Raw genomic sequence first — 17,991 nt, 5'->3', positions numbered from 1 at the left:
AATCCAGTTACCATCAAATATTTTTCAGAGGAAAACATTTTGATCAGCTTTATCTACCTAGCTGAATGAGGCAGATCAGTTTGTAGACATTCATGGACAAGGCAAGGATTGAACAATTAAACATGCTGTCTGCTTCTGTTTGATCATCCAGTTCTAATTGAAAGAATATGTTCTGGTAGTACATCCAATCTACTGAAAAACAGGAAGAATGTAAGTCTCTTCTCTGAAAAGCCAAGGGTTTTCCAAGGTGGGATATTTGAGCATTTATTTTGGATATGCATTTTGGCCTTTACAGGTTGGTCTAAGGAGAATTTTGGGGCCCTTTGAAGGCAGCACATCCTAAAACATTAAGACTTCTTTACGCTTAGATTTCCTACTACTTTCCCAAAAGGGCTGTTTGCATAATGTTACAGTAAATGAAATCCATAGATGATGTTCCCAATATAAAAAACCACACAAATTAGAGTGGAAAAAAGAAATAAATATTTTGGCTTGTTATAGTGTCTTGAATTAGTGGGAACAAATGTACCCTGACAGCAAAGCCATTTACATTCTCAAGTTAACAGGGAAGGAAAGCAAGCAAAATTATGTCAGCCATTTGGGCAGCATGGGAAGCATGTTTTTCTCCTTACTTGTTTGAGCACATTATTAACTGAGCTCATTTGCCTTGAATTTCTTCCCAAATAAAATTGTTCTGTTGTCAAGTTTTAGCTTAGATTTACTGATCCTTCAGCCTTTTTAAAAAGCAAATTCTTTGTTTCTCAAAGGGAATTTTAAGTGAGAAGGGGCTGCATCATTAATTTGCAAATATATGATTCCAGTAGTAGCACAGCTTAGGTGTAATATGAACAGGTGGATGCACAGTTAGTCTTAGACAAATAGATACCAATTACTTTCATAATGAAATTATAACAAAAACCTGTCACCTATCTAAAATAGAAGAGCAGCAGGGGAGCTGGAATAGAGTCCTCTGAATCCACATGCTTGCATGAAAATAAAGCAGTATCAGAACTTTGAACCTGAAATTGAATTCTAAACCAAAGAAGCAGAAAGGTATAGCTCTTTGTTCTTATTTAGCTCTATGTAGTTGGAACTCAAGCAGAAGTGACTTAATGCTCTGAAAATTGAGGTGTGCTGTAAACCTACATACACAATATAAATCCTTTGTTACGTGTTTTCTGGCTAGAAGTCTTCAATATGTCTGTGTCTTAAATTTTCATTGTGGCTGATATTAGCCTCTTCAGATGTTTGTTTCCCTGTCAAAAGGAAACTTCCCCTCTTGTCAAAAAGGGGGGAGGAGGAGGAGAAATCAATCAAACTTTCTCATCTTGTTTAAAAAAAAATCGTGCTACAAAAGTGCTTGCAAAGGCAAGCTAGTCTGGTCACTGTCCTTGCTCTTGATTACAAGATCATGAAAAGCTGCTTAAAACTAACCCTAACAACAAAGACAGATACTCAGCTGTTTTCAGGGTTTTAGATTCAGGCAGTAGAGGTGCTGCTATGGGTCAAGTTTTGTTCATGCATTGTTTGTAGAAACATGGATTTTGAGCCTGTCTCTAGGCTGGCTCAAAACTGGAGAAAATGACCATGGCAGTCAGGGTTTTCCCTCTCTGAAGATATATATGGCGTTGCTGTCACTGTAAAGCATTCAGGGAAATTCAACTCTGCAGATTCCTTTTATAGTAGTGATAGTTTTGGTAGATACTTATGAGTGCATGTTCTTTTTTGACCTTTGTTAGATAGCAACATTATATCCTTAGTTGTATTTAGTTCCTACCACCACAGCAGTGGTCTGCCTTAGCTAGCCTCCCTTCCAGTGGAGGATTTTTATCACACGCTAAAAGCGTGCTCAGTCCCAATGTCAAATGAACTGGCACTGCCTTGTTCTAGCAGCCTTGCTTGTTGGCTCAGGATGATGAGCAATGGAAAAGACTGAGCTTCAGAAAAGCCAGTAGTGTGGAGTAGTGATATGCCACAGTACAAGATTTTGTGATAAAGGGAGAAGAAAAACCCATACACAAACTGTACTGGTTGTCATAGTGATGAATGGACTGTTGTACCTATGTGGGACCTTCATTCATCAGCGGTTATCTTCTCTTAGCTGCCTTCTTGAATAGTCTTCCAGACTGCTAGGTGGTAAGGTGTTAGGGCAAAGCATGCTCTTCTCTTTCAGAGGTCATTAGCAGACAGGATTCCTCTCCACTATATTTCCTATAATATATACCACCATATCTTCTTGTATTTTATGCAGCAACAAGCCTGGTAGTTCTTGAAGTTGTATCAGTAATAAATACTGAATAATGTCTAATGTTGGAGTAACTTTTACTCATGCTGGGAGTTTTACTGTTAACCTTCAGTGACCTCACTGGATCCTGGTCAAGCCCTAGATGACATTTGCCTATCTTGACCTTTTAAACAAGTTGTTTATAGTTTGCCCTTTTACAGGTATGATCAAAATCAGAGGGTGATTCATGTCTTCCTAAGGAAGAGTGACTATTGCATTACAATGTGCTCTCAGGGACATCAGTGGCTGGTGAAGGCAATGGAAGAGCTCCTGATGGCTTCGGTGGGCACTGCATAATGCTGAGTAGCATCCCCATCCAAAACATACCATATTGTTGTCAGGAAATTCTATATAATTTCATTCTGTTGTCAGAGTGGGAAGAAGAAAAATATTATTGGGACTAAATTACATAAACTAGTTTTCCTGGGTGAAATCTAGTTGAAGGACTTCTTAAAGAAACACCATCCTAATGATTAGCACTAATACTATACACAGAAGAATCTGTATAAAAACTTGCTGTACATAGACGTAACTGTAGTTGCCATAACCTCATTGGCTCTTGAAGGACCCCAGACTCCCTGAAAGTGAAGACATACTTATTTGTGTATGCCATTGCAAACTTAGATTGAGATTTCTATTATATAATGCTGTTCTTTATGGTAGAAAATCCGAAGTGAAGACAGCAGAAATATCCCCATGCATCCCCTCCTGTATGAATCTGACTTGGTCTAATAGAGTCAATGTGAGATAGGAAGATCTAGGTTTTTTTGCTCACCTGGTTGGATTAATCTGGCCTATCATGTTTGCAAATGCACCCTAAATGAAAACAGGATGTTCCTACCTGTATTGGGTCTGTGTGGCAAGGTTTAAGGTGGAGGGAGAGGATGCTACAGGAGTGGCTTCTGTGGGAAGATGCAAGCAGCTTCCCCTATGTCTGATAGAGTTGGTGCCAGCTGGATCCAAGAGGGACCTGCTGCTGGCCAAGTCTGAGCCCATCAGGAATAGTGGTAGTGCCTCTATGATAAGGGAAGAAAACCATACGCAACTGCAGCTGAAGAGAGGAGCAAGAATATGTGAGGGAAACAACCCTGCAGACACCAAGGTCAGTGAAGAAGGGGGGGAGGAGGTGCTCCAGGTGCCAGAGCAGAGACTCCCCTGAAGCCTGTGGTGAAGACCATGGTGAGGCAGGCTGTCTCCCCTGCAGCCCAGGGAGGTTAATGTTGGAGCAGATACCCACCTGCAGCCCGGGGAGGACCCCATGCTGGAGCAAGTAAATGTGCCTGAAGGAGGCTGTTGACCCTGTGGGAAGCCCACGCTGGAGCAGGTTTGCTGGCAGGACTTGTGACCCTGTGGGGGACCCAGGCTGGAGGAGTCTGCTCCTGAAGGACTGCACGCCGTGGAAGGGACCCACGCTGGAGCAGTTTGTGAGGAACTGTAGCCTGTGGGAAGGACTCATGTTGGAGAATTTTGTGGAGGACTGTCTCCTGCGGGAGGGACCCCAAGCTGGAGCAGGGGGAGAGTGTGAGGTCTCCTCCCCCTGAGGAGGAAGGAGTGGCAGAGACAATGTGTGATGAACCGACCGCAACTCCCATTCCCTGTCGCCTTGCACGCTGAAGGTGGGAGGAGGTAGAGGAAATTGGGAGTAAAGTTAATCCCCAGAAGAAGGAATGGAAGTGGATGGCAGGTGTTTTAAGATTTAGTTTTTATTTCTCATTATCCGACTCTAGTTTTGATAATAAACTAATTTCCCCAAGTTGAGTCTGTTCTGCCCATGACAGTAATTGGTGAGTGATCTCTCCCTGTCCTTATCTCGACCCGTGAGCCTTTCATTATTTTCTCTCCCCTGGCCAGCTGAGGAGGGAAGTGACAGAGCAGCTTTGGTGGGCACCTGGTGTCCAGCCAGGGTCAACCCACCACATTACCTTACTATATTACTACCTTGGCAATGGCACAAAGTTACTTTGTAGGTTAACACTTGTCACTTGTCATTCTGTTTCACATTACCCTGTGTTTTTTTGCTATGTAATTTGCAAGATGGTATCATGGAATGTATTTGTTACAGCCTAGCACAACTGGCAGGGAAATAACTGCTTCTGAAGCAATTATTTCTATTTTCAAATTTAGAATCACTTTTTCCAATTAATAGATCTCACCCTTAAAGTACATAAGGCATGTGATTATTAATTGATACTTGTTAATAATTTTATTGGAATATCAGATTTATCATTCATCAATATGAATATTTATAACAAAATACATGTTTTCATGTGATGAATTCTATAAATTCCTGGGCCTGAGTGAAATGAAAATGGATAGGTTTTGCATGAACTTCATGTCATGGTGGGTTAAGCCTACACAATCACAGCATGATGGCCAGTTGTACTCAAAAAGTAAAGCCCTTTTCAGTTTCTACTTATTCTCAAGCATTTGTCTTCCCAGTGTGTGATTTCTGCTTGGGGATGCTCAGAAAACTATAAATGAACAAATGCTGTTCTTCTCTGTATGGTATACCACAGGATGCCTCTGTGTAAGGACAAAGAAACATTAGAGTCAATAAAGTAAATTCTTACCTTTTACATCTAAAATGGAGTCACCTAAACTCACTTAAATATGAGTGCTTCTAGAAAACATTAACAGGTAATGGTAAAGAATGGTGGAACAATCATGCATGGTACAATAGAGATATCTTTCTAGGAAGGTACCCCTAGTAGAGGGGTATGCATCTTGCAAGGTTATCAACAGTCCATTCACACACTTCTACTCAAGGAATTTGGGAAATTCTGGACTCTGCACACTGCACTCAGCAATAAAAAAATCTTGCTAGGTCCAACAGTGAATAATCATCTTCATAGTTATTTATGCAGAGTGCTTCACTTAATAAAGCTTTAATTCCTGGCTAGAAGCCAGGATCTTTATTGTAGTGTGGTCTAATATAAATATCTGTTTAAGAACTTGAAATTAATTTTCCACTAATTCTCCAATGACTATGTGAAAATGTACTGTTTTTGGGAATAGCCCTACAAATAAACTTACTTATGGAAAAAGGATTTTGAAAAGGGAGGGAACACATGAGGCTAATTTGTATAAATATTCAAAGGTCTTATGGAACATGGTTCTCTGTATCTGCCTTGGTCTAGAGGTCACATTCTTTAGTCACAGGAAACAACAGTGACTGAGCTGCAGTGTTGCAATCCCTTAGGCATTGTCTTTCCCACAAAACATGGCTTGTACAGCAAAAAGTGAAATAAGTCTTGTAAGCAACAGCTGAATCAATGTTAAAAAAAAACCCCAAAAAACCATTCATCCTGCTTCTCTCTGATACTTCACCCCATAGCACTGATCGCAAGTTAGAACAGAGTATTGTATGAAACTAATACTGAGTTTTCCTGAGTACTGGGTTTAGTAGTACGAGGAAAGTTATTGTCCGCTTTTTTCTTTTCACTATGGTGGTCTGCTAAAATTTTCTTGTCCCTTCAAAGCGGTGCTTCACAGAGTATGGTTTCCCAGTCACTAATGCAGTGTCTCTCTTCCACTTCTTTCAGTGTCTATGTAGGGCCAAATCCTGTTCTATCTCATACAACCTAGCCGGTACTAGTGGGACTTTAGGAAGAGAGAAGACAATGACTTCCTGTACGTCATCCTCTATATCTTAAAATAGGAAGTGTCTGCCTCAGCAACATTCCTAGACATACATGCAACAATCAGGTGACGTAACACCTTCATAAAGTTTAAATAGAAAAGTGTTGGAACCCTCAGCATAGTTGCATAAGTTGTATTTGGTCACATACAGATTGCTTAGGCTCAGAGGAAGGTGCAAAAATCCTGTGAGAATTTTATAGAAGAATTCACAGTAAACAGTTCTAGATGAATCCCATCTCAAGGCATAGCTATGTACAGCAAAAACACTGCAGGCAACCTTATCTGCTGAGTTTCATTTCAGGTACTTTCTGGGGGACAGCTACACACAAAGTTTACCCAGAACCAAACCAAATATGTCTCAGGTCCTCTCCTGGCTTGTATCTCTTCCTTTGCCCAGACCGGTCAGTTTATCAAGGAGTGTGTTCATCTCTTCACTCAGCCAATGTATCTCAGCTGAAGACAGGTCTGAGCCCTTAATAACAATGCTGTCAGATTGTTCACAGATGTCCTCTAGAGAGGATGCTGAAAGGAAGAGATGGGAATTATACATGAACTTCATTTCCTCTCCTAGGTGAATTCTGTTTCTTGAGGCCAGGGCTAAGTATAAGTCCTCTCCAGAGGAATGCTGCGTGCTTATTTATTTATCTTTCATTGTCGTCATTGCAGTGATGACAATGAAGGATTGTTTACAAAAATTTTCGTATCAATGCTTTTTGATGTTTATCTAGCAACAAAATCTTTTAAAGCAATAATTTTTATGTGTGTTTGAGATAAAGTAGACTCCTCCTCTACTGAAACCTCACCTACTCCCACACATGTCTGTACACATGCAGTGGGCATCTGGTTTCGTGGAGAGGATCCTCTGGAGGAGTTTAGAGTAATGAATATACCTAATCTATACTTAAGTAATACTTGTATGATAGCAGATACTGTTCTTATTTTTCTGTAATCTGACAAGTCAGGTTTGATACTCTGCATTATTGCTGCGCTTCATCTGGTAATGAGAAGCTTTCATTTTTAAATGTTTAGGCAGAAGGATCTTAAAAATAAAAAAAGCACTGTATTAAAAGTTTCATCAATTAGCAGAGCCAGCAGTACTCATGTAGTCTGGCCAATGTCCTGTCTTTGGAATTTCCTGGCAAGTTTTCATTTCACGTATCATTTATAACTACTCTCATGACTACCAAATAAGTCCATCTGCTGACACAAAGAATATAGCATTATGCACACGAAGAATGTTGGTGTGTATGTTGATATATAATGTTAATTATGCAGCTTTTTCTTGCATGTTGTTTTGGGGTTTTTCCCTTGCTAGGGCTGCACTGGAGAGGAAAAGAATGGTTTCCTATATGATGAAAGAGTATTAGGAGAGCGAATTAAATTCAGAAGTCCCACAGGGAAAAAACAAAGTAGAAGAGCACAGCTAGAGAGGAATGATTTCAGCTTTTTAAACTCACTTCTGAAGAACTTAAAAATATGAAATTATTTCAAAATGCATTTCTCCTTTTCTTTCCCTTTGAGGAAAAGGTCCCAGCTATCTGGTACCTTTGAGGTGGAAAAACCCTCACACTTAATAGTCCTGCTACAAATGGATCTATCTAGGTACTTATATGGTTCTCACCACCATAGTAACTGAGTGTCTTCCAAGTATTTAAAAATAGAGATAACAATAACAATTTTGCCCCAGTCCATCTCTTTCTTTCCAGCTTGCTATGAGAATAACTTGATTAATTTATGGGACCTTTGTTTTGCACACAGTGCCTGCATACAACTTGGGAAACTTGTGTGCCTGCTTACATGTGATGCTCTCAAACTGAGGGCAGCCAAAAATCCAGCTGTGTTTCTAAAAATATGAGAAATAAACACATGCATATGTAAGTATATGTATTTAGATATGGTCACTCATACAGTCTGTACCTTTGCAGGAGGTAGAAATTAGTAAAGCTACAGCATTCCTGCAGTATTGAGATTAGAAGCATCCCAAGAAAATCATCATGAATTATGCTTGCTTGTAACTTAGTTTCAGTAGTTAATAGAGCATCGCAGACCTGTTGTGTTAGATGGTGTGCATAAACCGCCACCCCTCCGCCCTGCCAAAATCTTACTGTGTTGTTGGGCAAACCAGGTTCAGTGAGAACATGGAGGAGCAGAGAAACTGCCTGAAAGAATGGACTCTGTAAAACTAAAGGAAGAAAGAGTACTGTTTGCTCTTTCTGAGACTCAGGGCTCTTCATGGTACCCATGAGGATCTTGACATGCTCTTTGTCCTTGTGTTTTCTGATATTTGCATTCTGTGGCCTGTTACACTCTGGGTTTGACCTTTCTGACTCATAGTTTTTGCCTTTAGCTGACAGCCACTACTTCCCTGTTTGGTAAGATTTTATCTCAGTTTCTTTGTCCTTTCAAGGACAATGTGACTTGGATCCAGCTTCCTTCAGCACTGGGATCCTGGCACTTAGGAGGTGCCTAATTCAGTGTGCATTTGAGCACCTGAAAGGTGGTGGGAGCCCTAATCCTTTCTGAGAAGCTGGTCTGTAAATATCAGGCTAGGTCATTAGGGAAAAAAAAAGTCAGTTGTAAATTTAAAAAAAAAAATTAATAAACTTCAGTGAATCTGGTGGTTTTCTGCCTTTTAGATGATTCATAAATATGCTGGAATTCCTGTCAAGTGTTAATGAGGAAAGGCAGAACTGAAATTATGCCTTTGACAAGTGCCATATTTCTTTTGGAAATCAGTCTGTAATTATCAGTGTGCTGCCTGACTATGCACCAGGGAGAATGCGACTTCTTTCCATGACTGGCACGTAGCTGACATGCGCTGGATTGCTTCCACAAATGTGCACTCATTTGAAACTGTGCTGCCATCAATACTCTGAGAAGGGGAACGTTTAGTTCTGCTTTGCTGCTGGTCAGATCCCAAATGAAGAACATGGGTCAAGCCAGTCCCTAGGTAACCCTAGTAAAACCAATAATGTTACTTCTGAAATGGATTTGTCCCTGCACCAGCAAGGAAGTTTTGGGGCTGTATCAGGACTAGAGTCAATGGCATATGTAAGCTAGTGTATGTACACTGGAAGTCCATGGAGCCGGGCTGACTTGAACAAGTTGCAGATCTATCTCTACATGTTCCCAGACACTAACAACAGATGGTTAAAAGGCTACAAGAGGCGGATGTAGCACAGCAGCATGTTTTTTAATTTAGTGGAAGTGGAAAATGAAGGAGGAACACAATCAATGCACAACAGTGGTTACCAAGATCTACTGTTGTGGAAACATCACTTTTTTTTTTTTGGACTGTGTACACTATCTGCCTTACTTCATGTGGTAGGCTTTTGTTTTGTTCTGTTATTTTTCTTTTCCAGAAAACTTGGTTTTGTAAATGAAATGAAAATGCTTTCCCACTCAAGGGTTCCTTGTCTGTTAGTAATTTTTTAAATGGTTAATAACTTTTTGAAGGTTTTTAAGATTTTAATTTATAGCACACAGCTGTCTTAATGCACTTAGCTAGATGCTCCAAAATTAGCTTGTAATTTGGTGTTATCAATTTTGTCCCTTGTGTAAGCAGGCACCAGAATTTAGAGCAGCAGGAGTGTTACAGACATGATTAAAATTTGGTCCTTAGCTGAACTAGTGACCAGAACAAAGAGCAATTAAGGCTGCAAAAAGGAATTAGATGCTACAAGACCTACTAGCGCAACACCACACCTTCAGCCCTGGTGCTCAGAGTGAATTTCAGGACCTTATGTAAAGTGCCTAGGTTGCCGGTACAATGTAAGAGAAGGGTGTCTCAAAGTGGGTCTTCAGCCCACATGTGTCTTGGGTTCCTATGCTGAACAGGAGCTGTTATGATTAATAATAGTAAATTCTGTCCCTCTCTTTAGATTAAGGGTGAAATTTCTCTTGCCTGGCTGTATCGGTGTACATCTATGTGGGAGACCTAAAGCTCTACTTAGTGTCGACGGAGAGAAATGTATTCTTTAGTGACGTGATACTTACCAGAATGAGCCTTTCTGGAGAGCCTGGTGTTTACAGATCCTAATCTGATTTGGGTATAGAACAGCTTCTGATTTGCTCAGCTTTATCAAGGCTGAGGAATTTGTGGGTAATACTAAAAAGCCTAGAGCCCGTATATCTCTGGATTTAAGTGGATGCTCAACAGGATTTTTTCAGAATGTCTGTTTTGGACCTGGGCATTTAATTTCTCCTTAATCCCATCTCAAGCAACTCCATGCTTACTTAGATCTGGCTGATCCTGGCCACCTCGTATCAGATCTTTCAGCCACTTTCTGTATGGAAATCTGGGTCTGAAAACATCCAAATATTTCCTGGCTTGAGGTCTTTGTTAGCTAGGATACTGGATATGATGAAAGCATTTGCTTTGGTCAAGCACACATGGCATTGGTTCATTTTTTCCCCATACTGTAGTGGGTTACAAATAGGAAGGGCTGAGAAAAATACATATTTTCCAAGGAGGAATTCTCAAGAAAAGAAGAAACTTGGATAGCACAAGATATGGAAAAGGCATTTCAAGAGTCATAGTGGAAAATAGCGCAGGGTGCTCTGGCAGCTCCTGGGAGATATTGTGGGTAGTCCAGAGACTGGAACTCAGCTCTCAGCACTTCTCTAGGGTCTCCCAGTAACGTTATTTAATTGTGGTTGATGAATGAGTACTCTAACTGTATTTTGAGTATCTCATCTTTCATTGTAATTTGTACCTAAAAACCCCTGAGACTGCTGCTTGACTCTAGGTGGGGAAATCATTAATTATTTGCTAGGTTTTAGTGAAACACTGGCACTCTGCAGTGACCAATTTACTAGCTCCTCTAAAAGCTGCCAATAAAAAATGGACATGTACAAATGTATTCATTAGCACAAACTTATTAAAATCCAGGCTAACAGCCAGAAAAACAATACATTATTGTAGGATTTTGGAATTCTTTATGTGTCTGTACTAATCCGACAGTAACTATACTGTCTCCACAGCTTCTAAGTTACAGATCTCATACTGATACCCTGACAGCTAAGGGTTAGCCTTTTGGATTGCTAATTGCTTTTTTACTCTAAGTCATTTCTACTTTCTTAGGTTCTCCAGAAGAACTTCTTTCTGAGAACATGTTGCAACAACTGTCTCTCAAACACAGTGTGTAGGAGAGAGTCCCTCACCTGAGCATCTTTCGTTTTATTGCACATGGTGGTGCATTAACTTTCAATGTGACTTTGGTATTCTGTAGTTTGAAGCTTAGATTAGATCAGTCCTTTCTTTCGTAGTTCTTAAGGGCTTGTTCTGTTCATTTTGCCTGCTTTATATAGGCACTGTTTCCTCCAGCTAAACAATGCTGCTCTAATGTATGTAAATGATTTTTACTAATCATTTTCTATTTCAGTGTTCATAAAATATTTTAATTCTCATTAAAATTGGTAGCACCTTAGAATTTGGGGCTGAAGTCCCCGTAGACATTGCAGAGAGCTTCGGACCCAAGTTTCTGACAGGAAGCAAGAATTAGCTATGGAGAAAATTCCGGGCTGGATTCTCTGGTTTGTGGCAGATGAGGTACAGCTAAACAGAAGGGTGGGAGGGGAGAGGCTAATAAAGCTTGAAGATATGTTTATTCTTCTATGCTTAGGCTAATTTCACCAAATTGAATGTAGGTTATCAGGTGTGGTACTTTTGGAAAAAGATGTTGATGCACACATAATACCAGACCACTGGTTATGTTTGGGCCCTGTCTTGGGGTATGATGGGAGTTGCATATACCCCCATCCTGGCTTATACATATGGCTGTTCATACAGCACAGGTAAGAATCAGATACCCCCCTTCTATTAATCTCAAATAACCAGAGGCCGGAACCCACATAGGGAAGGACATCTAGGCAGAGCTGAGGCAGCTGGATTCAAGGCTGTTTGGCATCCTGAAGCAACTACCTTTTGGTCTAGCAGCCAGCAGACTAATTACTAGCAGACAGTGCAAAGCGCAGGTGTATTATGATCTCATCTAATGATTCTGTTCATAAAGCTGACAGCTTTTTTTTCCCACTAACAAAAAGTTCTTGGTGACCTTTACGACAAATCTATTTGTAACTAAACTCTGTGTATCTCTTATGACGTCTGCCTCTGGGAGGCAAAGACATGTTTTGCAGACTAGGAGGAGCTAGAAAAAAGAATTCCTGGCATCTTTTAGCCAAGAAGGTAAAAAGACAAATGGAAGACGTGGGTTTGGACATTTTTATCTGTGGGTGATAGGTGCTGTCAGCAGAGGGCACAGACACAGGCTTTGCCAATCAATCATGAGTCGTTATGCTGTCCATCAGCACCACTTTGTCTCATCCCAAACAAACTTAAATCTTTGGCTTAAGTTCCTTTCTCGGTCAAATTCAAGAGAAAGAAATAGCTCTGCCAGACTCCAGTGGGAAGAAATCTGGAGATTAGGGATCCATAAACAATACTGTATATGTTTAGCACACTGGCAGACAGGCCCGAGTCGTATGCCCAGTGGGACCAGGTGCAAGACTTGGAGCTGTTCTGCCCATGTCATTTGGTGGACCTAGTCTGCACTGACTGTTGGACCTCTTTGAAACTGTAGCTGTCTGCCAGAGAAAAGTGTCTCAGCTGCTGTTTAAGTATTTATGGTTTTTAAATGAGGGACTACATAAATAAAAAGCAGGAGACCAAGTCATATGATGGAGACCTCTGGAGGTCTCTCAGCTAAAAACCATTCCATTATGAAAGAACATCAAAAAGAAACTAACTTTTGCCTATTTCCCTCCATTCCTCCCATGCCACAGGTAGACCTTGTGAACAATGCAAACTAGAGGCTGTTCTCAGGTGCAGCAGAATTAGCGTAGATTTTTGGTCTTTATTCATCATCTTAAGATTACTGCTGCTAACATTAGAATTTTCTCTGTTACATGGTGGACTGGCTGAGGTCCAAATTGAGTTGGATTAGAATACATATTTTCTTCCTCTTATTAGGTCTTCTTGCAGTAGAAGATGCTGCACACAGAAAATCAGTGAAGAAAGCTGCATCAAGGGATACTAGTGCTTCTTTGTAGTTTCTCCCTGTGTATCTGTTTGTATGAGCTTGTAACTCCCACTCCATTTGGTTCTAAGTTTCAGTTTTTAATGATCTTAAATGTAAGCACATCCACAACTGCCGTTATTTTTGGAGTGCGTACTATGTAAGATCACTAAGAAGTTGTTGTTTTCCTCTCCAAAGTATAAATAGATCCAAAATTTACTTGAAACTTGGCATGGAAAGGTTTGATAACTACCATAAATCTGCCCCTAGTTTCAAGCTTCACACAACTCTTAGGACATCACAGTAATTTTCTATGCCTGTAAGTAGTTTTCTCCAGGATTATGTAGTACCATGAAGCATATTTAGGGGCAGATCTCTTGATTAAACTTGCAGAATAGAAACTAACATCTAATTAACCTGAGCTGAGATAGAGAGCAGCTGTTTCTATTCTGCTGCGTGTGAGGTTTCTGGCCTTGCAGCAAGAGGCTGACTATAGCTTCCACTTCTGTTGATCACAGTGTAACATTTCAGTATAATTGTGAGATAGTGAGTGATCCAGTCTAGAGCTGCCATCCTCCTCTTTCAGTGTCAGGGGTACCTTTTGTTGTTGCAAGTGATGCTGTCTGGATGCAACAAAACAGTTGATAAGCAGCGCTTTCTGCTGGTTTATGCAAGGTCCAAGATGCATTCACACTACTGAAGCTTTTAACCAGTCATTGTCTTGTATAAGTAGATAATTTTTTGCCAGTGAGACCCCTTATTCTCACAGGCAACAAGTAAGTGTACCCATGAGGGTGAGATGAAGCACGTGATGCAGTGGGATGCTCTGGGGTGATTCCAAGCTACTGGTCTTCTCTGCCGGGCAGGCCAGGCTGCTGCGATGGGTGAAATTAGTTATTCCTTACTTTCTTCCCATTTGCATAAAAACTGAAGTTTTCCTTTCATCTTTTCCAGAAGCAGTCTCTTCTCTGGGTTGCTTTCTTACTGTCTCCCTCATGCTGTGTTTCTGTCTCACTCCACATTCTTTCTCCACCACCAGAGAATTTCGTGTCTCTTCAGCACAGCTACAACAAGTGCTACTTCTCCCTCTAACTGCCTAATTCTCTCTCTTCTTATTTTCCCAGGCAAAGTTCTGATATGGGTCTTCAGTAAAGAATATACATTCACCAAAAGAAGGTTACTGACTAATGCTCTAATTTGGAGTGATGGTTAACCCTCACCCAGAGTCTCTTATTTCTCTCCCGTCTCATAAACATTTACTGTTTCCCAAACTAGATTTAAGCAAGGGCCAGTTGAGTAGGCAGCAAAGAAACATCTGGAAAAAGGGCACCACATTTAAGAAAGAGAAAAAGCAGTCTTTAAAATAGCAGGATTGGAAACAAGAAGGCTTTTAATTGTTCTCTGTCTGCCTTATTAGCTCGGGAAGGAAGGAGTAAATATTGGGTTTCCTGAGCAAGAAAGAAGAAAAGAAAATTTAATTGGTTCTGTTCACATCCAGGTCTAAAATTCGAGAGTGAAGAAAATGGGGTGGGTTTTACTGCAACAGGGACTAGTTCTGGGGTGGGGTTACTGTGCATTCTGCATATGCCAACACTTGCGGTGCCAGTTAGGGATTTAAGTCCTAACTTAAATCCTTCATTGCACTAACCCAGCTTGTGTTTTCTGATGTAGAGGAAATGTATGAAATTTCTCATTCATCTTCTAGATGCCAGCCTACTAAGCTCATGGGGCTTGTAATAACCAGAAATAAGGGAAGGAAAAATGAGTCTATATAGCTTAGAAAACATGGGCTGGAGTAATGATCTGCGGTTGGTCAACTGTGTGTGTCAGCTAAGATGCTGTTTCTGATCAGCTTTATTGACAATCTGACACATCTGTAAATCCAAACAGAACTTTAGAAGTGCCTGTCAAAGCTTAAATTCACACAGGGGAAACTTCTTTAGGGAAGGTTTGAATGACTAGCAGAGTTAAGTGCTGGATAAATCCTCAAACAGAGTGTATAAGAGAGAGCTTTGATTAGTTTTTGTCTTCCCTGTAATCATCTTAAGTGACTCAACTGTTTCCTGGTTTTTTTCTGAGGTTAAAACTTCAAGAAGCTATTGGCAACTCTAAAAACACCAGCACAGGAATATTCACACTTAAATTTTGACCCATTTTAAAGGTTTTCCAGCTAATTGTAGCTTTTATTTTTATTTAATTTCGTTTACATTCTTTTACTCATATTATATACACTTACTTTGTATATTATAATCTGGACTGGTGGCAAGGCCAATTAACAAGAGCTGCTGAACTCTGCTGGTTAAGAGCTCCTTTCTCAGTTGTACACAGCCTTGCCAAAATCCAGTTGCTTAGGCTGAAATTTGTCATGTTGATTGCTTGCCTCAGGCAGAACTATTTTGGAAGGGTTCAGCAAGGTCATTCCCGTTGTTTCCAAAAATGAGGCTTGAAAAAAATGCTAACACGTCTAGCAATTAAACACAATTTGTGGTGGCCTTTTTTTGAGTGTTTAGAGCATCTGTAGTTTTGAACAGAAATGTAAGATTTGCCATCTGGGATGTGACTTTTCTATCTTCAAAACTGGCCAAGTTATAAATGTTTAGAAAGAAGTCTTACGTTTGCAGGTGTTCAGTGAAGCAGTTAATTTCTTTTGTGAAAACTCAACATCAGTGAGCCAAATAGTAAGCACTAAAACAACTAAACCAACACCGTCTTTGCAAGGCCGAAGGAAATTATAGTTTTCCTTAATTGCTGCTACCTGCTTCTGAAAGCTACGTTTTGGCCAAGAACTGAAACTAAAGGCATACTGATGCCCCTTCTGTGTTCCCAAGACACCATAGTTGCTTAGGAGGAAATGTACGTCCTTCCTTGGAACCAGGCAGTCACAGAAGCTGGAGCAGGGAAGTCAAAGGATGGAATGACAAAGGAGTTCAGTTAGTCTCATCATGTAACTAGAACTCCAGAGTATTGGGGGGGGTTCAATACTTTTGAATGGAAACTGGGACCAGGAGGGAGGGTATGAACTGGGATGTGAGAACCAGAGAAGGCCAGGAGCCAGCTAGTGGGGAAAGGGGCTGGGGAGGAGTTCTGAGGTTAGGGGATGCCCTGGTACAGTTTTGGGGACTAGGGCTAGCCAAATAAAGAAACAGCATTGTTGAGGTCTACTGGGAACCATGATGAGGATCTAGGCTGGGGAAGAGATGGGGCTAGCCCTGAGTTTGTACAGATGAGGTGGAACAGAAATAGCCACCAAATATGAAGGCATCAATGAGCAATGAAGTCCCCAAGCCTGCAGTCCATACTTTCCATTGTCTCATTGTTCCTTTCCCGTCAGCTGTATGAAACCCACTGGCAAAATATGCAACTCATCCCATTTCCTGCTAATTCAAGTAGAGGGCAACAGCCTACTGCCACTATCAGTTTCTTCATTAAAACAAGAGGTCTATGTGGTGGATCTAACAGTTCCAAGCAGTCATGCTGAGGAACCATGTGGTTGTCCATATGTTATAGCAGAATAAGATTTTTTTCTTTAAATCTAGGAAATGCAATGGGTTCATAAGACTATGAAAGTTGCGAAGACAATTTGAAACAGGATTTTCTGGAATTAAAGTTGTCTATGCAAAATCAACTTTAATTGCGTGGTGTTATCAGTGTAGTTTGATGTTTCCTAACTTTTTCATGCTCAACTTTGAAACCTTAATATTCTTTTAAGATAGCTTTATGTGTGCAATAAACATAAAACTGAAGCAGGAGAGAAACCTTTATTTCCTGGCCTCAGTTAAGTTTTCACATCAGTTAGGCTATTTGGCACTGGGTTTAATAACTCTTTAATTGCAATTGCAGCACTTAGGTAAATCAATGCCCACCCTTCCTGATAAAATTGTTTTTAAATAGCAGTTGTTAAAAGGCACCAGGTAAAAACCTAGTGAAGTGAAAACAAAGATAGAATTAATAGGAGTCCTTTTCTTCCAGGCAACCTCACATCAATAAACCTTGGGGGTTTTTTTTGTTTTGTTTTAAAATGTTTTTACATTTTTTGTATTTAAAACATTTTATATTTAAAAACTAACTACTCCAACAGCTTCTGAGTTTCAGGGAGACCTTGTGAATCTGCAAGGATGCAAAACATTTACTATAACTTTGTAGCAAAGAATTTCTTTTGGAACTTTGCTGAGGTTTACTGTGCTAGCACTTCCTAATTCATTGCCTGGAAGTTGTGTGGGTTTGTGGTTTTTTTTTTCTTATTGTGCTTGAGATAAAGGATCAACACCCACTCCTTATTTTTAAAATAAAAACCCAAAACAACAAAAAGACAACTGACAAATGAATGAACATGTGTAGTGACCAACTGCCAAATTCCCTGAGCAGCTTAATGCTATTTCTCTCGCTTCCACTGTCACTGTAAGTCTTTTCAGCACACCCAGAGATCTATGGGGGCACAAAGCCAGTCACAGACATGCAGGGGAACATGTTGCATATGGACCACTGTTGCTGCCTCACTCTCCTGTTCCTCCATCTTGAGGGCATGGATATTGTAAAGGTGAATGTGGCTGCACTTAAGGGTACTTGTGTAGGGGTGGTTGTGTGTGAACCCTGTTAGGTGGGATTGCCAAGCAAAAGGAGGTGCTGCTGGACCAGGATGGGAGGGAGAAAAGGGACAACAGTCCTTTCCAGACAAGGAGGAGGCAGGGAATGCTCCAGGTGACAAAAGTAATTTGTTACAGCTCTGAGGGCTGGAAGGCAGCTTGGGTGGTGGGCCAGTGTGGTACTTCATAGCCACCACTTTCATTGGCAGCTCGGAATTGTGCTGCGCTTCAAGCATGTACAACCTTTCTTTGTGTCCTCAGTGTACTGTGTGGGTTTAAGTGCACCCTCTGTCAGGATGAGACCATTTTCACTTCCCTGCTCCATAACCTCCTCATATAGATAAAGAGCTAGAAATATGGGCCTACCTTCTTCTTTCACTAGGATTGTATTGGAAAACCATGCTTGCTTTTACCAACATTTTTTAAAAAAAGATACGTGGGTGTGATTAATCAATACATAGGCTATAAA

The 17,991-nt window shown here is 40.5% G+C and overlaps 1 protein-coding gene across 1 annotated transcript in view; it reads left to right on the top strand.

Moving 5' to 3' along the window:
* The window catches only part of PCP4 (Purkinje cell protein 4), a 54,148-nt gene that overhangs the window by 20,812 nt on the left and 15,345 nt on the right, over positions 1–17,991 (top strand). The gene's annotated exons all lie outside the window — the stretch shown is intronic.

This window comes from Phalacrocorax aristotelis, chromosome 1 (assembly GCF_949628215.1).
Source record: "Phalacrocorax aristotelis chromosome 1, bGulAri2.1, whole genome shotgun sequence".
NCBI classification, from domain to species: Eukaryota; Metazoa; Chordata; class Aves; order Suliformes; family Phalacrocoracidae; genus Phalacrocorax; species Phalacrocorax aristotelis.
The sequence above is the reverse complement of the archived record's forward strand: the minus strand, read 5'-3'. Positions and strand labels throughout refer to the sequence as shown.